This window comes from Tupaia chinensis, unplaced genomic scaffold (assembly GCF_000334495.1).
Source record: "Tupaia chinensis unplaced genomic scaffold, TupChi_1.0 Scaffold000238_1, whole genome shotgun sequence".
NCBI lineage: Eukaryota > Metazoa > Chordata > Mammalia > Scandentia > Tupaiidae > Tupaia > Tupaia belangeri.
The window spans coordinates 6,524,603-6,550,567 of record NW_006159716.1 but is presented as its reverse complement, the minus strand read 5'-3'; the positions used below and the strand labels follow the sequence as shown (position 1 = coordinate 6,550,567).

General features: G+C 39.0%; 1 protein-coding gene and 1 pseudogene across 1 annotated transcript in view; both read right to left on the bottom strand.

The window, feature by feature from the left end:
- Positions 1–25,965, bottom strand: part of BTBD9 (BTB domain containing 9) — a 431,835-nt gene that overhangs the window by 201,651 nt on the left and 204,219 nt on the right. The window lies entirely within an intron of this gene.
- Positions 6,831–25,965, bottom strand: part of LOC102497652 (cyclin-dependent kinase 1-like) — a 44,963-nt pseudogene continuing 25,828 nt past the window's right edge.

The window sequence follows — 25,965 nt, the reverse complement described above, 5'->3', positions numbered from 1 at the left end:
ATTTTTTTAAGTTCACTGAACACAGGAATTTATGATTAAATCATCTCTGTCTCCCCCCACACAGTTAGTACATTACTTAACTACCCAATCAATGCTGAGGGAAATTTATTGCGACAGTTTTCTTTTTTAATGAAACCATGAAATGTACACATCAGAAAGCATTCTGTTATACTTACTGGTGAGAGGTACAAAAATATATTTATATGAATTTGTGAATATTGTTTTAAAAATTCAGATTTAGAAGTCAATATCATTAAAAATCAAACTTAGGAACCAGCAGATGGCATAATGGACTCCCACATAGTTGACCGCAGTTTGGTCTTACACACAGTGGCTTAAGCCTCATGCCAGGCACATGTGCATGTGTGCCCAAAAGCCTGAGAGGAGAATGGAGAAGAAGGGAGTGCGGAGTGGCCATCCCCCTGGAGGGTGATTTCTCACTTTCTGTCTGTTTCCCCAGCAAGCATACATGCCCTATAGCAAAAATCTCTCTAAACAAAGTAAAATCAAAACTTAAACTTATCAAGGTAAACAGCATTTAATTCGGCTTCCATGTCTCGCATCATTCTGGAAAAATGAACTTTTTAAGGATCAACATTGAAACTACCTAAGAGTAAAGGAAGATAGTACAGAAAGGTTACAATCTGTGACCTAGACTTATTAATCGTAAAGAATTTCCAGATAATCATAAATTTAAAAAATAACTAAATATATCATTTTAACTTATTACAGAACTGTCTCCCTGAAACTTCTCATTTTTAACATAATCAGGAGAATGAACAAACCAAGTAATGAAATGTTTTCAATGTAAAACAAATTGCTTGAAAAACATAAGTTCTGCGTGCATTCAGGCAGACCTTCCTCCTCACCACAGCACACACGCACTGGAGATCTGTCGAGGGAACTAACCCTGCATAGAAATCAGCATGAAATCGATACCTTTTATGTGGCTCTGAAAGCACTGATAGACCTATGGATACACCTACTGTGTCTTAGAAAAGTGTCATTGAATTTTTTTTTCTCTGACTATAGTGACAAGAAAAGGGATTCAGAGTTAGCAGCGACATTTTAGTGATCTTTGCAACACAATGTCCAAAAAACACAAGGCAGTCGCTAGGAGCAGCTGAGGTCCGATAGCCATCACTCTGGAGATTTGAGAAGCAGGGACAGAGACTTAACAGCTGTCTCGCCTATGTTCTCCGCTTTAAGGCAGCAGTATGGACTGAATCACTCTCAATATTCCTTCCATCTATGGAATTCTAAGTCGCTTGATAAAAACTCGCATTGAAAATCAGGAGGCAAGATGTGCCTGGACTAGATAAACACCAGGCAAGTTACTGGAAGGCTGGCTGTTGAGCTGGCCATGAGAGCTCTTTCTCGGACAGTAAAGCAGCAATCAGTGCAATAATGAAACACAAATTTGATCAAAATCATGTTCAACTGGAACTGTGCAAAGGCTTATTTGGATAACTAAATTGCTGGCATCCGGCTTTTTATTAGCATCAAATATTTACTGAGCAAACATAAGACATATATTACGGTGCTAGCGGCTTGGCGTTAGGAAGTTTTAGTGTGAGTGAGAAAGTCTGTGCCCTGAAGGTACTTACAGCCACCTAGGCGAGTTTGAGCAGAATCAAATGCTGCTTGCTGCACCCAGGAACTACAAAAGAAAGGAAGTCAGCAGACACTGTAAGTCCAAGGCTGAGGCTGGGAATGTCTTCCAGAACGTTGTCTACCACTGCTAACCACAGCAAGAAAGGTTACCAGATATTTGAACTCTGGCAATAATATCGGGCCTTTTCTTGCTCAGAGGAATTTAACCATGTGAATTATTGAATAGGCTTTGTCAAGAAAGACAAGGTCTGTGGGAAAGGGCAAGTTGGAAAATCTGGCCATGGTTGGGTTGTTTGGGATGGACACGGAACACGGGGCACACTGCGCAAGTCTAGTTCTCGTAAAGTAGCAGCAGTATGTATTGGACATTGGCTTGCCACTCGACTAAAATGCAAATGTGGACTTAGCGAAAACTATCCCAAAGCAATTAACCTTGAGCGAACCAACCAACCAGCCAAACAAAAAATCAGCATTGGAAAAACAGCCTAGTGATGCAGGAAAATTATGATACAAGAAGTTGGGGGTGCACGGGCTCAGCACCCAATGTGGGAACAGCAGTGAACCCAATTCTTGGTCTCACACCCACAAGGAATGAGAGACGTGGATGAAGGGAAGGAATAGTGAAGTGAAGAGCTGATTAAGAGAAGGAAGAAAGAGCAGAGCTAACAGGCATGGAATGAGTCCCAACAAGTAGGTTTCCAGTGAAAACCAGAGACAAGGGGCTTTACCTATATCAGAGAGGCTTTGTTTGGGCTTCTTGCTTTCGTTCAGGCTTGTTCTGTCTCTGAGCAGCAACTTTATGTGTGAAGAGAGAAAGACATTCAGAGAGAAATCAGACAGACAGAGAGAGACATAGAGACAGAAAGCGAGAAATCACCCCCCAGGGGGTATGGTCACACCGCAATCCCTTCTCCTCCATTCTCCTCTCAGGATCTTGGGCACGCACGCACATGCGCCCGGTGTGAGTTTTAAGCCACCGGGTCCGGGACAAGAACCGCGGTCGACTACGTGGGAGTCCAGCGACATAGCCATTACGCTAACTGCTGGTTCCTGAAGTTGGGTGTTACTTTTATCATGGGGGTTGGAAGTGAATACTTAGCCAGGGAAGAAGGTCTGTCATAGTATCTGGCTTCTTTGCTTGGTCCCCTGGGTTGCACATCTCTCTCAGGTGAGGAATTTAATATCTCATCACACATGCCCAGGGTGGTCTCTGAAGGAATGAGCATACATATCTGGATGGACTACCCGGATGTTGACTTAGTGTCCTATCCCAGTGGTGAACTTCTGTGTGTCTATCAGACAGCAGAAGAGAAGACAACAGCATTCCTGGTGCCAAGAGCCAGGTGGGAAGGGTGGGAGGAAGGAATCTTCAGAGAGGGTCTGGTTGCATTTCCTGATAGGCTGTGATTGATCAAGCAAGCTGTAAAACAGCTCTGGTTGTAAGAAACTCTCTGTGTGAGCACGCATTCAGAGCTAATACTTAATTTTTAGTGAGAGCAGTGAACGATCTTTCTCAAAAGCTTGACCAGAGTGACTCTATTTTATAAGTTGGCTCTATCGAAATTTATGTGTGTGCAGCTGTAAAACAGCTCTGGTTGTAAGAAACTCTCTGTGTGAGCACGCATTCAGAGCTAATACTTAATTTTTAGTGAGAGCAGTGAACGATCTTTCTCAAAAGCTTGACCAGAGTGACTCTATTTTATAAGTTGGCTCTATCTAAATTTATGTGTGTGTCCATTTCCTATCATAGTGACTTTTCCTTGGGGATTCCTGCCCTATTTATTTACTCATTGAGTCTAATTCCTGTCTCACTAGGAGTTACCATGACAGGAAAATAAAGCCAGTCTGCAGTCTTACATGTCTCATTCAATACAACCAGAAAGCATACCCAAGATGTGGGAGCAAAAAGCAAACTCCAAATTATCCCTTGCTGCTTAATGAGCATAGGAAGTAAGAAAAGGAAAAGTCTTCCATGTGGCTCTTACACACACACACACACACACACACACACACACACACGTAGGATATTTTACAAAGTACAGAAACTTTAGGAAAAGCAATGCACATGAAGAAAGTCGGAGAGGAAACCATCTAAGCAGAAAGACTACAAGTTTAAGCATATACAGTTTGACTAAGGGTCAACTAAACATGGACCTGCTCTCTATAGTGTGGAAGGGTGTTCCAAAAATAAAGAAGAATTTCGGTTTGGGTTAATAAATTAAGAAAAGAAAATTTATCCTAAATGCCAGAACAGTCCCACAGTCTATGTAATAGAAATGTTATGTCTAGAGGCTAATGTGTAAAACAGACATCCACATGACAAAGGTGTGGCTTTCCGTCAGTATCTACAGGAGACTGAAGACTCCCCCCACACAAACACTAAAATTGTCGATGCTCAAGTCCCTTGTTTAAAAAACTGGTGTAGTATTTGCATATAATCTTCACACAACCTCCCATATACTTTTTTCCCTTTTTTTAAGAGAGATTTTTGCTATAGGGTGCATGTGCTCACCAGAGAAACAGAGAAACAGAAAAAAAGAGGCAGGAAATCCCCCAGCAGGGATGGCATGCTGCAAAGCAATCCCTTTTTCTCCACTTTCCTCTCGAGATTTTGGGTACACATCTGTATGTGCCCAGTATGAGTTTTAAGCCTCTGGATCTGAGACTGGAACTGCAGTCAACTACATGGGAGTCCAGCAATGTAACCATTCTGCCATCTGCTGGTCCCCTGCCCATATACTTTAAATCATTTCTAGATTACTTAACAATTCAAATGCAATGCCTACAAATCACTTGAATTGTGTAGATTCAGCGTAGTACTTAGTGCATAGCAATCTCACGTTTTCTTTTTGGGAGCTTTCAGAAAAATTTTTTTCTCAATATGTTAAATCCATGGTTGAATCTACAGATAACTGAACCCAGGAATATGGAAGGCCAACTGTATGCAGATGGACATTTACGTTCAATAGAATGGGAACTGTAGGGAATCTAGATCTAAAAACAAGAGCTGTGTTAACTCTCTGATAAAAGGGAAGTCATTATGTAAATCATCAACCACTGAGAAACCTCCTAACACTCTGCAATGCACATCACATTTTACTGCAATTATGTACAAGGTAAACTGGAGACAAGCTGACATGTTCTCGTTCATTTTACCTCGTCTATGCTCTGGGTACTCAATAGCTCTGTATGCGTATTACCTTATAGCTGTCCTTCCTGGCGTGGTCATGATCATAAAACGCTAGCCAGCCCCTTGAATGGACTGGATAATTAGAATTACAATGACTGCCATCTGAATATACTGTGTGTCATAATTTCCTTTAAGTGTATTACCCTGCTCCATGACAAACCCTCTCCTCCCCTGCCTGATCCTAAAGACTGCTCTTGGGCACAGCTAAGTTCCTTGAGCAAAGTTAGGCTTATCGAAAACAGTTTCTTGGGGGTCAGCAGATGGCATAGTGATTACGTTGTTGGACTCCCACAAGGCTAACTGCGGTTCAAGTCCCAGACCCGGTGACTTGAAACTCACACTGCATGTGTGTGCATATGTGCCCAAAATCCCGAGAGGAGAATGGAGGAGTAAGGATTGTGGCATGGTCATTCCCCCCCCCCGGGGGGGGCGATTTCTCACTTTCTGTCTCCCTCACAAGCACATGCACTCTATACTAAAATCTCTCTTTAAAAAGTTTAAGTGGAGAGATAAATCTCCAATGTTTCGCCAAGTTCACTTAACCTGATATACTGTATGTCACTTACTCTATTCATGGTGGCAGTGTCATTCCCCCCCCCCCGGGGGGGGCGATTTCTCACTTTCTGTCTCCCTCACAAGCACATGCACTCTATACTAAAATCTCTCTTTAAAAAGTTTAAGTGGAGAGATAAATCTCCAATGTTTCGCCAAGTTCACTTAACCTGATATACTGTATGTCACTTACTCTATTCAGAAAATACATATACTTTTGTTTTAATTTGTTCCCAGTCAATTTATTAAAGTTATTTGTTCCTTGAGAGAGAGAGGGAAATACAGATACTCCCCCAATAGGGTCTTCACACTACAAATCATCCCATTCTCGGCCAGACAGTTCACAGGCATGCCCATGCCAGGCATGCTCATGGAGGTCCCAAAGCACAAACCCAGAACCTTCCTCATGTGATCCAAATGCATTACCATTACCTGGCCTGGGTACCAGTTAATTGTGAGACAGAGATAAATGAAAAGTAAATGTCTTACATAATGCTTTCTTACTTGATTGCAGAAGTTACATTTTAGAATGCAATGTATACTGGTGTCTACTACATTTCTCTTGGAAGAAACCATGTCAGGCACAGGAAGGAAGCTATTCTGGGCCTAGAATTAATATTTCCATTGGGAAAGATTACTCTCAACAGAATTAAATCACCTCTACTTGGGGAAGAAGCGATAGGCTTTGCTTACTATGGTACCTTTTGAGAATATCAGAGTATCAGGCTTTTTTGTTTTGTTTTCTCTCTCTCAATTTACTGAGCATTTCATCCTTAGGTTCATAAAAATGAAACATAAGTACACATATAAACATAAACATAAAAACACACACATACCTTCTATAAAATTTACCAAGAACTATCCCTTCCCTCATTCTAGTAATTCTTGACCCCCCTAGAAATTTCCAGTCATAATACTTGAGAAGATTATTAATCAAGACATTCATCTCTTTTTTCATAATCATTTACACAAAACATTAATTTTCCACATAGTACATTTTTTACATTTTCACAGAATTACTGATTTTTCTAACCTATTAAATGTTAAATAATCAATGGGCTGTTAAAAAAAGGAATATGATAAATTCTTCTTAGAAAGAAACCTTTAGATTCCTTTTTATAAAAATCTTTAAAAAGATATAAAAAGGACTTCCATATCCAGCAATATATCAATAGCTGACTCTATGGAGATAAGCCCCTCCTCATGAAGAACATCTAAAAATAAAAGGCAAAACATATTTAAAATTTTTTTTCTAGATTTTTAGTTGTATTGTAGTAACGAGCAGTTGTTACAGTGAGAGATATGGAATTATTCTATATAAGTTCATATAGAATAATTACACTAAGTTATACTTTTGAAGTTAGAAGGTAAAATACAGTTTAAGAAAATTTTACAATAAGGAAAAATATACAGGACCAAAAATAGTGTTAACAGTAAATCTATTCTTGGCAGTGAAAAATTCTTTGTCAGAAAGCTATGTTTTCTTAATCTGATCATCCAAATCATTAAAATATGAATGATTCAGTGCCATTCTGCCAGAAATGCACTTGGCAGGATCACTGACTACTGTTTTTGAAAGCAAATCAAAACAATTTCATCTAAGTTTTTGATACGAGATACCAGACTTCCTCATTTCCACTGGGAAATATATTCTTACAATCCTGTAAATATTCCACTTCTAGAGCTGTACACTTCATTATTTGGGAGTGCGCGAAGTTCTGAAAATCCTAAAAAGTTGATCAATTTCTGAATTCCCACAGAAAAGTGCTTTTCTAGTTGCTAATTCTGCAAATATGGTGCCAATACTCCAGATGTCAACTAGAGTTGAATAAGGAGCTGAGTCTAGCAATACTCCCAGAGATCAGCACCAGGGTGTTACTACCTCATGTGCATATACTCTGATAGGCATTCCAAGAGCTCTAGCAAGGCCCAGAGCAGCCCGTTGAATTGTTTGTCATCAATCAATAGAGTTGAGGTTTTAAGTATCTGTGAGGAACTCTCTTAGAGTGACAAATCACCATCCTCTGTAGGATCTGGTGCAAACAACTCTCAAACTGACCAGTATTTCTTGAGATCCATGGAAAGAAGTTCAAAGATGAAACATGATTGGAATTCTGAAGAAGTATATCTTAAAGGATGACTAGATCTGGATGACAACGTTCTTTTAATATAGAAACTCCCTGAACTGCAATACCAGGAACCCCTTCCTCTGCACTGTCTAGTCTGATTTTCTTCATGGCTACCATCTGACCTATAGTTTTGTGTTTACTTGTATACACAACTTCATAGGTACTTTCCCCAATTTTCTCTATTTTGGTATAGCCTTTCGCAGCTTTTCATAGTTAGTCGGTAGGTACAGCAGACCTTATCTTGTGGCAGCAGCTGCTATACCTTACTTTCACTCAACTTACGACAGTCAGTTTTTTCTTTTAAGTTCTTTAAAAGTATGATTAGGTTGTCAATAAAGTACAAGAAACAGTTATAGGCCAAGACTGTTGAAAAAGAACCATTCCTCAGGGATAAGTCCTAAAAGCTGGTCTTAGCTAAGGTATGGTAACTACATAATGTACTGCCCAAACCATGACATTTGTGACTGAAAACTTAAGCTACACAAATTTATTATTTTCCAATCATAACAAGATACATGATCACTTCTTTTAATTATTTTTAATTTAATTTAATTTATTCATTCATTTATTTTAACTTGACCAGAAAAAGAGAAACACACACACACACACACACATTTCCTGTCACATGAAAATGAAAAACAAAACAAAACAAAAAACCCTCTTAGAGAATTCCTAAGCAATTCACTCTCATTTAGGTATCAGGCCAAAATCTACACTATCAAGGTAGGCAGAAAAAATGGAAATTAAAAACTAAGCTTGAAATGAAATGAACTTTGTGTGGAAGTCTGCCCTTAGGCACTGGAGAGAAGCCCATTTAGCCATTCATGGGGAAACACACTGACATGTCTGTTTCAAATAGCACCCCCAAAAAACTCAGGAAAAATCAACTCGAAATAAAAAAGAATCACTAAAAATAGGAGAAAACAAGCTACAATTAGTGAAGATTGAAATAACAGCATACTCAGATTAACAAATACTGCAGACACCAGAATTATCAGATATGTAATATAAATAAGTATGCTTTATGTATTTTTTTAAGAAAAGGAAACTGAAATTATGATAATGTAACAAAGAACTATTAAAGTAGACAAAATATACTTAAGGGATAAAATCCACATGGTATTTATGAGAATAAAAAATATGTAATTTAGGGCCAGCAGTGGTGTGGAGATTAAGACACTGAATTCCCCATAGCCAGCTGTGCAGTTCAAGTCCCAGACCCCGTGGCTTGGAAATCACACCAGGCACGCATGTGTGCATGACCAAAATCACAAGAGAAGAATGGAGGAGAAAGGACTGTTGCATGGCCATCCCCCCTTGGGGGGGGGAGGTAATTTCTCACTTTCTCTTTCTCTCTCTGTCTCTCTCTTGTGAGCACATGTGCCCCAGAGCTAAAACTACACAGACACACACACACACACACACGCACGCACACACACATATAAAATATCTAAAACTGAAATTGGAATCTAATGAATTCCCCTCATCAATGATGCAATGTAACGTATGATCAAAGACAGGTGATCAACACAGAAAGTAAAGCTAAATACTCAGAATGATGTCTAGAAACACACAAAAAATGGGAAATATAAAAGAATGAGAGGCAAATATTCAATGAGGTAATATACAAACATTTTCCAGAACAACTAAAAGATACTAATCCTCAGATAAAGAAATTCCAAAGACTCAAGTAGGATTTAAAAAAAAAAATGTGCCAGTAGGTGGGGCAGTAGTTAAGATGCTGGACTCCCACAAGGTCAACTGTAGTTCAAGCATCAAATCCAACAGCTTGAAAACCACACTGGGTTTTCAGCGTGTGGGTGTCCAAAATCCCAAAAGGAGAATGGAGGAGAAGGGATTGCAGCACGGACATCCTGCCAGGGGTGGGGGCAGGGGGTGATTTCTAACTTTCCCTCTCTCAATCTCTCTCTGATGAGCACACACACCCTGCAGTAAAACAAACAAACAAACAAAACAAAACAAAACAAAACAAAACAAAACAGCAGTACCTAAACACGTAACAGTGAAACCGGATGTCAAAGCAAAATGTATTAATAGATCCAGAAAGCAGCCAGAGAGAAAAGACAGACAAATGCACAGGTTTATGTATGCCCACATGTACTCTGCACTGCAGACTCTCTTACAGAGTCTCTCTGTCTCTGTCACGAGGCTTTAACACTTACTAGACCATAAGACTCACAGTGGACTTCTGAAGAGCAACAATGGAAGACAGGGGATAATATCAAAGAGCTGAAAGGAAAGTAATCATTGATAAAAAATAATTCAATCTCACTTAAAATTTCAATAAAAAGACTTTTCCAAAAAGTCAAAAGCAAACGACTGTAATAAAAGAAAAAAAATAAAATAAAATTTTGGAGGCTGGGAACTGTTTTAGAAGATTAAGAAAGTGGATCCTTAGTGGTATGGGCAGACAAGACTTAATCTATGTTATATGATAGAACCCTGAAAAGTCTCAGAAACCAGCAGCCATAGATGTCTCTGGAACTGGGAGTAAAGGATAGTTTAAGGTGAGGTTAAAGCTAATAACTATTAAGCGGTTAAGTGTCTAGACTGTGCCTCCCTCCATGGCAGTGAGTTATTTTTCATCCCAACAGGGGGGAAATTCTTTTCTTTCAGAAAGTATGAAGAGTCTTCAAATTAGAACTTGACCAATAGAACTACATTAGACAGGGGGAAGAAGAGTACAAGAAATGGCAGTATGAAGGCGCCAATCTATTGCCACAACAGGAAATCAATAGAAAACGACTATGACTGAGTAATCAAAAGTAAGACATTAGGAGAGTGGGACATTTTTGCTTTTGGAGATGCAGCCTGGAGTAAATGAGGAAGAATGAGTGTGGAAACTGTCCTATTTGTTAAATATGCTTTAGGACTTTTTAAAGTATATGCTTACATTACCCTGATAAAAAGAAAAACAAAACAATAGTAAACATATACCAAATGAAACTATTTTTAAGGATAAGGATGAAACAAGCATAAAACTTTCCAATTTCAAAATAAGGAGTTTTCGGGGCCAACAGGTGGTGTGGTAGTTAAGGGACTGGACTCCCGCATGGCTGGCTGTGCAGTTCCAGGGCCAAAAGGCTTAAAAACCACACCGGACATGTGTGCAGTTGTGCCCACAATACTGAGAGAAGACTGAGGAAAAGGGGTTGTGGCCAGTTCTCATTTTCCCTCTCTCTCTGTCTCTGTCTTTTTCTCTCTGGTGACTGCACGAGCCCTGTAACAAAACAAAACATCTTAAAAATGAAATGGAATTTTCATTACCAACAGATTCTTACTAAAGGAAATTCTGAAAGATATAACTAGAAAATAAGCAAGAACGAAAATCAGTAAACCAATTCATAAATTGTTAAAACTGTCGTTAGGAAAACAACAGTACAAAGTAGAAAGAAAAATAATAAAAAGCAAAAAATACTAAAGTAGAAAATGATACAAACAGAAAATCAAAAAAGTCTAAGATGGTTCTTCAGAAAGGCTAAACTGACAAAATTCAAATAAGATAGATCAAGAATAATAGAGAGAAGGAACAAATAAATAATTTTATGCATATGAGAACGTAATAACAAATACTAAAGGAATTTAAACAGTAAAGAATTATAAATTACTTTAAATCAATAAATCTGAAAACCTAGTTAAAATAGACAAATTTCTAGAAAAATATTAATTAGCAAAACCTACCCAATAGGAAGTAGAAAATGAAAAAGTTCCCATAAATATAAAGATATTTAATTAATAATTAACAGTCTTCCCACAGGTTCAGGTTTTATAGGTGAGTTTGATCAAACATTCAAGAAACAGGTCATTCTACTACTATATAAATTAATTCATGGGAAAAGAAAATGAGGCAATATTCCTCAACACATTTACCTGGCTAATGTAAATTGAAAATAAGATAAGAGAACACATATACAAAATCCTAAGCAAAATTTTAGCAAAAAAAATTCAATAAAGTATAAACAAGTAATTTATCATGGCTAATGTTTAACATTAGAAAATCTTACAATATATTCATTATATTAACTTTAAATGAGAAAAACCAAATGACTTTCTGAGTATTTCCAGAAAGCATCTGAAAAATTCAACCACTATTCAAAAATCTAACAAAACACTTAACTAGGAACATAATGCAATTTCCTTAACTTGTTAAAGGTCATCAAAATCCAATAGCAAATATCCTCTCTGGCAGTAAAATATTATAACAGAAGCAACCCCTTTAAAATGAAAAAAAAAAAAAAAACAGACATGAGAAGGATGCTGTTCCTTCTGTTCAACCGCATTTCTACACATTTTGTAATAAAAGTGAAGAATACTGAATTAAAAGATACTGTACAAAATAACTACAAAACTGGGACCAGCAGTTAGCATAATGGCTATGTCGCTGGACTCCCACGTAGTTGGCCACGGTTAGAGTCCCGGACCTGGTGGCTTAAACTCACGCTGGGCACGTGTGCGTGCATGCCCAAGATCCTGAGAGGAGAATGGAGGAGAAGGGATAGCGGCGTGGCCATCCCCCCTGGGGGGGGTGATTTCTCGCCTTCTGTCTCTCTGTCTCTGTCTGTCTGGTGAGCGCACGCACCCTATAGCAAAAAACGTCTCAAAAAAAAAAAAAAAAGACTACAAAACTATACATTATACCTAGGAATAACCTGAACAAAAGCTGTAGGTTTAGAGAAGATTACAGCATGTTACTGAATAATAATAAAGACAATCAAAATAAATGGGGAGGTATATTGTGTTTGTGAATAGGAGGAACCAATATTGTAAATTTGCTAAAAGAACTGGTAATTTCAACCTTATCAACTGAGTGGTGAGTAAAAGATTTTATATTTTTTTAAAATTATTTATTTAATTTTATTTAGTCACTCATTTATTTTTAATTTGACTAGAGAAAGACACAGAGAGACAAAGACAGAGAGAGGAAAAGTGAGAAAGCAAGCCACCAGGTCCAGGACTCAAACCGTCGTCTGCCATGTGGGAGTATCCAGCACCTTAACTACCACACCACCTGCTGGTCCCCAGATTTTTGTTTTATTAGAAGTCATTACTATAGATTGAATACCGCCCCCCCCATTCAGATGTTGAAATCCTAATCCCCATGGTATCAATAATATTACAAGTTGGGGCCTTTGAGAGGTTAGTATGTCACGGGGGTAGAGCCTAATTAAGGGGATTAGTGTCAAAAAAAAACTCAGAGGGAGCAGCAGTTAGTGTAATGGCTATGTCACTGGACTCCTATGTAGTCGATCATGGTGTGAGTCCCAGACTCAGTGTTCACACCGGGTGGGTGTGCGTGCGTGCCCAAGATCCTGAGAGAATGGAGGAGAAGGGACTGCGGCGTGGCCATCCCCCCTGGGGGGTGATTTCTCGCTTTCTGTCTCTCTGTCTGTCTCTGTCTTTCTGGTGACCGCACACGCCCTATAGCAAAAACCTCTCAAAAAAAAAAAAAAAAAAAAAACAAACTGAACTGTTGTCAGTTATCTTGCCCCTTCTACCATGCGAAGGCAGTGAAAAGATGCTGTCTCTAAACCAGAAAGCAGGCCCATATCAGACAAGCAAATCTCCCTGTGTCTGGATCTTTCAATTCTCAGTCTGCAGAAATATGAGAAATAAATTTCTGCTATTTTTAAGTCTCCCAATTTATGACAGTCTGGACATATTTTAAGCAGTCTGGACATACTTAACCCACTTATCAAACTGTACATATGCAATACACTCTCGTACATTTCATACAAATTGTAAAGTTTAGGTAATAATGTTTTAAGAAAATATGAAAGGAATATTCTGAGTTTAAGAAGTTTTACTTTTCTTTAATTTCAAAAATGAATCTGCTATGATTTGAATGTGTTCCCTCCAAAATTCAAGTGTTGAAACCTAATGGCCGGTGTGATATTAAGAGATGAGGCCTTTAAGAGGTGATTAGATCAAAAGGGTTCTTCCTCTCCTGAATGGGATTAAGGCTTTTTTAAAGAGGCTTCACACTGTGGCATTCTGTGAGCCTGCCATTCCACCCTGTGAAGACACAGCTTTCCTCCTGTCTGGAGAATTCAGCATAGAGCACCATCCTGGAAGCACAGAATAGCTCTCATCAGATAACTGAACCTGTAGGCACCTTGATCTTGGACTTCCCAGTCCCAGAACTAAAAGAAATACATTTCTACTCTCACAAAGTACCTAGTTTAAGGTATTCTGTTTTAGCAGCACAAGGACGAAATCTTTTTTTTTTTTTTTTTTTTTTTATGGAGAGGTTTTCGCTATAGGGCGCGTGCGCTCGCCAGAAAAACAGAGACATAGAGACAGAAAGCGAGAAATCCCCTCCCAGAAGGAATGGCCACGCCGCAATCCCTTCTCCTCCATTCTCTCAGGATCTTGGGCACGCACGCACATGCGCCCGGCGTGAGTTTTAAGCCACCGGGTCCGGGACGCGAACTGCAGTCGACTATGTGGGAGTCCAGCGACATAGCCATTACGCTAACTTCTGGTTCCCAAGGACGAAATCTTTTTTTTTTTTATGGAGAGGTTTTCGCTATAGGGCGCGTGCGCTCGCCAGAAAAACAGAGACATAGAGACAGAAAGCGAGAAATCCCCTCCCAGAAGGAATGGCCACGCCGCAATCCCTTCTCCTCCATTCTCTCAGGATCTTGGGCACGCACGCACATGCGCCCGGCGTGAGTTTTAAGCCACCGGGTCCGGGACGCGAACTGCAGTCGACTATGTGGGAGTCCAGCGACATAGCCATTACGCTAACTTCTGGTTCCCAAGGACGAAATCTTAAAAGTGTTTCAAAATATCTAGCCAAAAAAATTCACATATACATTACACATGTGTGCATATACATACATGGGTACGTGTAACATTCAATTATGGTAGAGGGATTGGAATTCAGTCTGAAGGTACCATGGCAAAGACTGGTATCAGCTGAAGACCTGGGTCAGTAACTGAGTAGATAAAAGGGGCATGAACTAGGGATGGAATGACTGTGTGGGCTGTAAAAGACAGTGTCTTTGTACTGAGTTAACTGGCTGGCTGCATAGGAACACAGCACCCCTCCCTTCCCCCCTTCATCATACAATAGCTCCCTTCCCAGGCTCACAGCACAGGGCGCAGAGGGAAAACGAAAACCCAGCTTTCATAAGGGTAGCACATAAGGCACAGTGATTCTGACTCAGTTGCAAGATAAGTGCAAAATTAGAGTGTATTCTGTCCTTAAATCTCACCTTAAAAGTTCCTTTTCCTTTTAAGCTTGCAATTGATTCCTTCTGTAAAGTATCTTGTGATACTGTGAATTAGGCTATATAAAAATAAAGCAGCACTGCATTATATAAAGTTTTACTGCTTCTCTGCTATAACATCAAATGTGCTTGATTCTCTAGACCTAATTTGTATATCTTTAGATTCACTGAGTAGTTTTCACCTTATGAAGAATTCAATAAAATGGTATTAAAAGAGACAAAGATCGCTGTCAGATATAAATCCCTTTTTATCTTTCCTTTGAGCCTAGGCCTTTGGCAAATGGTATTTTTGGATATGCAAAATGTATCCCACCACCAAACTCCTCCTTAGCTCATACAGAATAGATTAGTTAGCATTTACAATCTGGAATAACCCATCTCCATAAGATACATGTGAGAAAAGTCCTCACAACTAGCACTTCCTAAGAATCACATAACTGATGAGAAAAGTCATAGTGTTCTCAGCCCTCAGAATGACCTGGTGTTCTAGTCTCTTCTATTGCTAAGAACAGAAAATATCTTGAGTAATTTATAATTATAGGAATTTGGGGCTAGCGCCCGTAGCACAGCAGTTAGGCACAGGGCAGAGAAAGCTGCGTCCCATGTGGTTAACTAGGGTTCGAGTTCCAGGCCCGTCAGTTTGGAAAACATGTTGGGCTTCTGTGTGTGTGCAGGCTCATGATCCTAACGGGAAGGAGAACTGGAAGAAATGAAGACTGGTGTGACCAGGCCCCATTGGGGGTGCTCCCCCTCTTTCACTCTCTTACATGTTCGTGCATACATGCCTTCTGGTATTAAAACAGATGGAGGTCGAGACCAGTAGATGGTGTAATGGTAATGTTGCTGGACTCCCACATAGTCAACCACGGTTCGAGTCCTTGACCCAGTGGCTTAAACTCATGCCAGATGCATGTGTTATGTGTGCCCAAGATCTCAGGAGGAAAATGGAGGACAGGGATTGCGGTATGGCCAACCCCTCTGGGGGGTGATTTCTTGCTTTCTGTTTCTCTGAGGAGTGCATGTGTCCTATAGCAAAAACAAACAAACAAATCTCTCTAAACAAAACAAAACAAAAACGATGGAGGTTTATTCAGTTTGGTTTGGAGGTCCAAGGGCCAGGGGCCGTCCCTGGTGAGGGTCTTCTGGTATGCAGAAGCCAGGAGGGCATACATCTGTGTCTGTGTGTCTCTGCTCTGATCTCATTCCCTCTCCTCATACACCCACCAGGACTCAATCATGGGGCTCTGCCCTGATGAGCTGAATTCTAAACTTCTCCCAAAGGTCTCACCTTTCAACACCATGTCACATTTATTATTCCCTTAATCTTGTTACAATCAAATCTCAAGTCAGGAATTCTGGGGGGACATTCAAACTATAGCAACTAGATAACAGTTTGTAGTAGTATGTGATAATTCTAGGATAACCAAAAATTTCACTGGTGGACTGCTTGAATATGGTGGTCAATTCGATAGAAAACCATGCCCTAGGATAAAAGACCTCCAGGTACCAAAGGGAATAATGTTTCATCTTGTGTGGAATATATGACAAAAATACACTTGTTGCATATTATACAAAATGTTCAGGATTCTTTTAGCATAAAGATGAGCGAGAGAAATCAAGTTCTGTTCAGTGTTAGTGCTGGGATACACTCAAATTTGGCTTTTAATGCAGCTATTTGCTTTTTGGCTATAGTCTCAGTCTTTGGAAGGGTGTGAAGAGTTTAAGGCCTGTTTCAGTGTCATTTCTGCCATCCCTGAATGGTCAAGTGATTACATAGGTTCTCATCAAGTCTAACTAGTGTAATAACAACCACAATAATATGAATGAGGTATGACGTTTGGATTTAGTGTTAATATCTAATTATTGACATTCAAATAGAGTTAAGTATCCCAAAAACAATTCTGTGTAAAAATCTACTCATATACTTTTGATGTTGAAATCTTAACACTCAATTGAATGTATATTTATTATTCTAAGAATAAAGTGCTATAATAATGAATATATGGAAATTGCTCATTTTAGGTATAAAGTTAATTATTAAAAACTAGAGGGTAAAATAAAAGGGAAGACAAGTTAATGGTGCAAATATAAAGAAACAAATCCGTAAGTTGTCTTTAGAAAGATGATTATGTTTTTTAATCAATATATGCTTATAACATTTTAAAAAACAAACTATTAGAGATTAAGTAATAAAACTCTAATCTTTATAGTATTATTTGGTAAACTATTATTCATAGCCTTAAACAAGAAACTCTATTTTAGTTATTGTATTCCACTTAGGCTATGACTTTTGAGAAAACAGTTTTATTTGGGAAATCTTCATGTAATATGAAGATAACTTTAAGGCAGGCTATCAAGTTTGCCATTTGAAAATTTGATAAAGGAAAAACTCCAAAATAACATATAACAACCAACATGATAAATTATCTTCAATTTAAATGAAATGAACAGAAAAAGAATACAGGATTAGAGAACCATGAGTTGCCTCAAAATATCTAGCTCCTCCTCCTTAGACTTCAGTTGAAAATGAATGCTTTGTATCACAAATGTGTAATATTTTGTGTAGTTGGGAAAGTCATGACATATTTTTATGGTTTTCTATACAAAAAATGTGCCACGGGACCAGTAGTTGGCATAATGGCTACGTTGCTGGGATCCCATGTAGTCAATTGTGGTTTGAGTCCCACACCCGGTGGCTTAAACTCATACCGGGCGCGTGTGCGTGCGTGCCCAAGATCCCGAGAGGAGAATGGAGAAGGGATTGCGGCATGGCCATCCCCCTGGGGTAGGGGGTGATTTCTCACTTTCTGTCTCTCTCTCTCTCTGTCTGTCTGGCAAGTGCATGTGCCCGACAGCAAAAACCTCTCCAAAAAAAAAAAGTGCCATGAGTTTCTCAACAATCCAATATTATTACAGAACCAATTTAGCAGGTAATAATGCTGATAATTCTGGTTCCTGCTTTGTAAGGTTGAATTTTAAAATTGTGATTAGTATAATTATAATTTTACTATAATTATATTAATAATTCTAATGTTATATTTGGGATATACTTACCAATTTACTCTCATTTCCCAAAATATCCACTCTATGTTGGTGATATTTTTTGGTGTGAATTTTCCATTTGGCCAAAATGTGTATTGTGGAGTAAAATAGGGTACTTCCAGATAGAACAAACAAGAATGTATTTAAAAACCTAACCTTCAGAATTTGCCTCCCTAGGCACTTGAAATTAAATAATTAAATCATGTTTCTTTTTCAACTACTATCACATTTCTGAATAAAAATCTTTACATATTTGTAAGCAGGGGGTATAGAACAGGCCATATGAAGTGATCATGTATCTAATACACATTATTCGGCAGTTGGCATCTGGTCAGTGTGACAAAGACGATGAGTGATGGCTACAAAATCTAACATATGGATTTGAGAGAACTCTCCTAAAAGTGTATCCTTCTTTTTGTTCCATCTGTGCCCAGAGGAGAATCAGCCAATAGATAAGCTATTTCCCCCTGAGTTAGGGGTTGATTTCTCACTTTCTGTCTCTCTCTCTCTCTGTCTGTCTGGCAAGTGCATGTGCCCGACAGCAAAAACCTCTCCAAAAAAAAAAAGTGCCATGAGTTTCTCAACAATCCAATATTATTACAGAACCAATTTAGCAGGTAATAATGCTGATAATTCTGGTTCCTGCTTTGTAAGGTTGAATTTTAAAATTGTGATTAGTATAATTATAATTTTACTATAATTATATTAATAATTCTAATGTTATATTTGGGATATACTTACCAATTTACTCTCATTTCCCAAAATATCCACTCTATGTTGGTGATATTTTTTGGTGTGAATTTTCCATTTGGCCAAAATGTGTATTGTGGAGTAAAATAGGGTACTTCCAGATAGAACAAACAAGAATGTATTTAAAAACCTAACCTTCAGAATTTGCCTCCCTAGGCACTTGAAATTAAATAATTAAATCATGTTTCTTTTTCAACTACTATCACATTTCTGAATAAAAATCTTTACATATTTGTAAGCAGGGGGTATAGAACAGGCCATATGAAGTGATCATGTATCTAATACACATTATTCGGCAGTTGGCATCTGGTCAGTGTGACAAAGACGATGAGTGATGGCTACAAAATCTAACATATGGATTTGAGAGAACTCTCCTAAAAGTGTATCCTTCTTTTTGTTCCATCTGTGCCCAGAGGAGAATCAGCCAATAGATAAGCTATTCCACTAAATTCTTGGGGATAGGCCTAGCCTGGATGCCAAACACATTCATGCACGATCATAAAGGAGAAGAGCAAATTCACAGTGTGTCAGACATTTGTGGTGAAGAAGCATGAAAACCACGGAGAGAAAAATAATGACATGTTTCATTAGCATTCCACGTCCTCAGAGCGAGGTAGCATCACTTCCCTTTGAAGTGCAGGTGCTCACCTCGCACTGACAGGATGTACCGATCTACCTTTTCAGATACCCTTTCTAATCACAGTCCATAGGGCTGTCATCTAAAGTGAAATCTAATCTCCAAGTGAAAAATAAAAAATGATGGAAAAAGTATTTTCCTCACTCAAGTGAAATCTGGTTTTATGATGCTCTTACTCAAGAGACATCTGTTAGCATATCTGGATTTAAATGTTCGGATGTGCACTTTGTGCCAAGAAAATGTTTCCCATGTTAACTACCCCTGACAAAAAGACTGCTTTAGTGAAACAACTCTGAAGTTCAGTTTAATTGGCTGGAGCCAGACCATCATGTCGGTACTGAGGTCCTTCTCCTGTTTTGCTTTCACGGTGACGGTAGCATCAGCTCTCCTACGTTGGAGGCTGTTTTGTTTGTGTTTAAAAGAAGAAAGAAGGAAGACTACAGCTTAGTACCTGTATAAGTGGTTAGAATTAGTCTACTTAGGCTTCTACAATGATCAGTTTTACAGCTCTCTGTTTTTCTCTGAAGAGAGGGGACAAAGACGCCTTGGAAGGGCGAGCTATTTGTGAATTTTCTGCACAGGTGAATTAGCTTCATCTCCTCACAGTGTTACTAGAGTTCATATTGACTGAAAGGAACATATCACCTGAATTTAGTGTGCTTACAGATTCAATATGGCCTTTTTCAAATGAAGTGTATTGGAAACAGCGTGTCTCCATCAATCCTTTGGCTAGTAGTTGTTTGTATACGTATAAAAATATATATTCTGCTTCTCAACTCTCACTTGAAATGATTCCATTTCTAATGAATACTAATACCAAAAATTCTGAAGGTCATTTAAACCAGAACTTAAAGTTAAACCTTCCTGACTTCTGAAATGTTAAAATGTCATCATAAAAGCTACATTTTTAAAGAGGTTAACAGATTATCTTTTATGATGTATTGTCTTACCCTTACTCCAGAAAGAAACCTGAGTTTTGTATAACCATAGATTTTTTTTAGCAAAAGAGCTTTTTAAGAAAAGAAGGGAAATGACAATAGTACAATAATAATTTATTTTTAGGACTATGTGATGTACCAAACTCCCCATTTGATCTTTTAACTGTCATTAACTAGCAGGAAATCTGTGATAATTTATAGCACAGAAATTAATTAAAAGAGGTGAGGATTTAATAAAGAATCTTTTTAACTTTTTTTCACCATGTTGTAAAGATATATATTATATCTAGAGCCAAAATTCTTTCCACTTACCCTTGCTGGTAAGGTTTCATTTCCTTTAACTCAATACATAAAATGTGCACCTCTGTCTGCCAGAGAAATATGCTCAAGACATGGTCTGTTTCATGGTTTAATACACCACAATAAATCGTTAATGATACATCACTGCACCAAAAACAAACAAATGCAATACCATGTTCCTCATACATTTCAGAGAGAGCCAGAAAATTTCAAAACACTCCCTTTAATGCTTCAGCATCATGATCACCACGAATAAACATGCATGAAACACCTGCACTCTACACACACAACCCCATACCGATGTCGCTGGGTGGAACATTCATTCACAACGGACCGTGCTTCTCAGTGACTTTATAGTATACAAAGATTTTATGAAAAATGTGCTCTAATTATTCACTACCTTTTTCAGAAACCAATCACTCAAACGCATAAATATCCTAAGTGATTACTGTCAGCTGCCATGAGAAATTGCACAAAGGATCAAGAAGACTAATTTGCTTGAAGAAAGAAAATATTGAATTAAAAAACAGATATATTAATTTGTTTTATAATTATCTTCAAATTCTGGGCACTATGAATATTAAACTATACCAGTTTGGTACATTCTATAGGCTATATTTTCTCTTTGGCTTCTGGTGTCTCAACTTCATGTTGGTGATTTATGATTTATATTGTCAGTCAAAGCTCTTAATAAAAACACAGCTTTATGTCATGCAGCTGGGAATAGGATTTTTTTCCTTTCTCTCTCTGTACAGTCCCACATACATATTGAATATATTTTGGTAGTAATTATGAAATATGAGGTTATGGGGCCATCATTGATTGTCATTTTATGCCACTCAAACTTCTTTCTGATGGTACAGTAAAGTGAATAGAAATATCTTTCTGCTGGTGCTGTCATATAACTCAGAGTGCACTGGGCTACAAGAACACAGGAGGCTTTCATTCTTCTTGAGATATAGAGACACCTTCAGAGATTTCAACAGCACAACTGTATCAAGCTCTACGGACTTGGCAAACCTAGTCTTCCTACATAGGCTTATCTCACGTTAGTCTCTATCAGGTGGTCAAAAGAAGTGGCTTTTAAAATGGGGTGTACATACTCCTGGGGTTAGTAAGATTCTGATTCTTTGACTATAAAGAGAAAATACTACATTTCTATTACTGTTACTTATATTGTATCCCTTTTAAATGTCTAATTTTTTTCTGCCAGAAAGAGAGAGAGAGCAAATGAGCAATGCACCTTCCCACCCAAAGCAACATGGTCAGTCCTTTCATCTCCATTTTGCCAATCTGTCAGGATATGGGATGCATGCACAGGCACCCGCAAAGTATCCCAAGCAACTGGACCCAGGATTTGAACTGTGGTTGGCTATGTGGAATCCATTTTCCAATGTACAGTGATTAAACACTATATTATGGGGCATGGTTCATGTACATAATAGGAGTACACGTATTTCTAAATGAATAAATGTACTTATATCAGGGGATCTCACTCAAAAACTTCTTTGTGACACCTTTTTTTCAATCATCATCAGGTGCACATATGAAGCTAAAGAGAGAAAGACAGAGACCACACTCCCTCAGGGAGGCATGGCCATGCCACTATCCTTTTTCTCCCATTTATCCATCCCATCAAGATCCTGGGGATGCATGTACACATGTCAGGATACTTGTCATGCTGCCAGAGACCAGCAAACCAAGGCCAGCTATGTGGGATCTGGCACCCATGCATAGCCCTTTTGCAACAACTTCAATAAGATAGTTATATGCCATATCACGCACTCACTTAACGTATACAAGTGAATGGTCTGTGTATATTTTCAGAACTATACAATCATCAGTACAATTTTAAAACATTTTCATCATCTGAGAAACTGATCTGTATTCTTTAGTTACCACCTTCCACTCCCCAGTCCTAAACTACAACTAATCTACTTTCTGTCTCTACAAATAAACCAATTCCGAATATTTCATATAATGAATTCATATAACATGTAATCTGTTGTGACTGACTTCTTTGACTTAGCATGAATGCTGTCAAGATTTATCCATGCTGCTGCATTCATTAGTACTTTATTCCTTTTAATGGCTGAATAATGTTCCATGGTATGAATACACCACACTTTATTTATCCATTCATCAGCTGATGGACATCGGAATTGTTTCTGCCTTTTGATTATTATGAATAACGTTGCTAAGAATATTCATGTTCAAGTTTTTGTGTGGACACATGTTTCTATTTTACTTAAGCATATACCTAGAGATAACATTGCTAAGTAAAACAGTAACTCTATGAGACAGACAGTTTCTAAAGTAACTACCATTTTTAAAGTCCCACCAGTAGTTCATGAAAGTTCTTATTTCTCCATATCCCCGCCAACACTTGCTACCAGACTTCTCTCTCTTTCTCTCTCTCTCTGTCTGTCTCTTTGTTTGTCAGAGAGTGCATGTACTTGCCAGATTGCCAGAGGAGGACAGAAAGGAAAAGTGAGGAAACACTCTCCACAGGGAATGGTCACACTGCAGTCAATCCCTCCTCCTCTGTTCCTGCCTCCTTTTGGGATTTTGGGCATGTATGCATGCCTGGTGTGTTTTTCAAGCTGCCAGGTCTGGGATTTGAAACAGGCAATCAGCCATGTAGGATTCAATCGCCTCAACCACAAGGCCACATGCTGGCCCAGACTTTCTTTTATTTATTCATGGAGGGAGAGATACAGAGAGAGATATAGAGAGAATGCCCAACAGACACCAAGATCTAACCCTAGCCTTCAACCAGCGCTGGATCATGGGCATGCTCAGGGAGGACTCCAACCTTGAACTAGAAACCTTCCCATGTAAGAAAGCCTTACAGAGTGCTGCATTTTACTGCTACGCCACCATCTGGCCCCTCAGAATGTTTGATTCTAGCTATTCTATAGGGTGTGACTTAGTATCTCAATATAATCATGATTTGCATTTCCATGATGACTAATAAAGTTGATCATCTTTTCACAAACAAAATTTCTTCAGTAATGGGCACATGCTCAAGAACGCTGTGGGGGAGGCTAGCAGGTGGCATGGTAGTTAAGGCACTGGTCTCCCACATGGCCAACAATGGTTCAAGTTGATGGCTTTATTTCTCACTTTCCTTCTCTCTCTCTCTCTCTCTCTCTCTCTCTCTCTCTCTCTCTCTCTCTGGTCAAACTGGAAAATAATAATAAATAAAAGTTAAAATAAAATAATTCTTTAAAAAAAAAAATAAGGTGTGAGGGTATAGTGGTTACATCACTGGACTCCTATGTCATCGACCATGGTTCAAGTCCTGGACCCAGAGGCTTAAAAAATCATGCCAGGCAGGGACCAGCAGTTAGCATAATGGCTATGTCGCTGGACTCCCATGTAGTCGACCGCAGTTTGCATCGCGAACCTAGTGGCTTAAATTCACGCTGGGCGCGTGTGTGTGCATGCCCAAGATCCCAAGAGGAAAATGGAGAAGAAGGGATTGCGGCGTGGCCATCCCCCTGGGGCGTGATTTCTCGCTTTCTGTCTCTCTGTCTCTCTCTGTCTGTCTGGTGAACGCACACGCCCTATAGCAAAAACCTCTCAAAAAAAATAATAATCATGCGAGGCATGTATGCTTGCATGCCCAAGATCTCAAGAGGAAAATGGAGGAGAAGGGATTGCGGCGTGGCCATCCCCCTGGGGCGTGATTTCTCGCTTTCTGTCTCTCTGTCTTTCTCTCTCTCTCTGGTGAGCTTACATACTCTATAGCAACAACAACAACAAAAAATCCTTCTCTTTAAAGAAAGTTGTGAGACTAATGAGAGAAAGATCTCTGGCAATTTCAGGAGGAAGCTATCCAATAAAAGCCCCAGAGAACAATCTGAAGAAACAATAGCTCCTGTTCATAATATTTAATTCCTCTTGGATGAGTAGATAAGAATATCCATAGACAATGACAAATCAAGATGAAAAGCATGAGGAACCAATGAGAGAATCAAAGACCAACCAGGCCTGGACATTCAGACACCACCTCCTAATCACGGATGCTACACAACTCTGAAGAACGTGTATGGTCTCACCTACACGAACCCACTGCTTAAGCTGACTCATGGCTCCACTCTGGTGCAAAGACGGAGCAGCAGCAATGCTTCAGTCACTTCCCTGGCACACCATCAGCAGTCCATGAAATCAACCTTACTGACAGCTCGGAGGGAGGTACCATATAAGGACCAAGGCATTGCTGGCCAGGACCTGTGCTTGTATAAACAGCTCTCTTTAGTACAGAACAGAAAACTACATTGAATTTTTTTAAGTCTAGCAAAATACAAGCAATGTAAAAGAACTGTTCCTTCATTGCTGAAATGTATATCTACTGTATATTTTGGTATTACGGAACAAAAAGTGACAACAACATCTTTACTGACCAAAATTATGTTGGAAATTTCACTAGTCTGTGAAATCCAAGAGTCTGGGAACTCCTGCTTTGGTAAGCACCTTCCACTATAGAAAGCACCTGTGGGCACCATCACTTGCTCTATCATTTTTGTTTTTATATGCTTGTTCTTGTTTCCCTACCCTTGGAATGCCACATCTTCAAATCCCCCTGGTTCTATTTATTTACTTTTTTTCTTTTTTTTTTTTTTTAGGTTTTTGTTATAGCGCACGTGAACTTGTTGGAGAAACAGAGACTGTGAGGAAAAGTAAGAAGTCACTCCCCACGGAGGATGGCCACACTGCGATCCCTTTGCCTCTATTCTCCTCCTGGGGTCTTGGGCATGCATGCACACTGTGCCCGGCCAGATTTTTCAAGGCACCGATCTGGAACTCAAGTCACAGTTGACCATGTGGGACTCCAGGGATGTAACCACTACTCTATCTGCTGGCTCCAATCCTACTCATTTTTTTAAAAAAGAGGTTTTTGACATAGGGCATGTGCGCTCACCAGAAGGACAAAGGAAGACAGAGAGACAGAAAGCAAGAAATCACCCCCCAGGGGAGATGGCCATGCCACAATCCTTTCTCCTCCATTCTCCTCTGGGAATCTTGTACACACACCCCCAGCGTGAGTTTAAGCCACTGGGTCTGGGACTCAAACCGCAGTCAACTACATGGGAGTCCATCAACATAGCCCTTACGCCAACTGCTGGTCCCAATCTCACTCATTTTTAAAGAACCATCCCCTTATTAGTTTACCAGTCAGTTTACTCAAATATTTACTGAGCATCTAAGTAGAAGGCACCATGCACAGAGAAGAAATGACAAGGAACAGTATATGCAAGATGATTCATTAGCCTGAGAAGCCTACTCTCAAAGGTTTCACATACTATGCTCTTTATCAAGTCTTCAGTGATAGTCTGGTTAACAACTTCTGCATCCCATCATCTGTTACTGGAATGATGAGGGGCCAGAATAATTTAAATTAGAGCTGGTTTGGAAAATCTAGTACTTACGATCACAGTACCTATTACATGATCCATGGTTGCTTAGAGAAGGTTTTCTGGATGAGTCACAGTTTTCAAAGATGGAAGAAAATAATAAAGGTATAAACCTAACATTGGATTAGGGAAGCAGAACT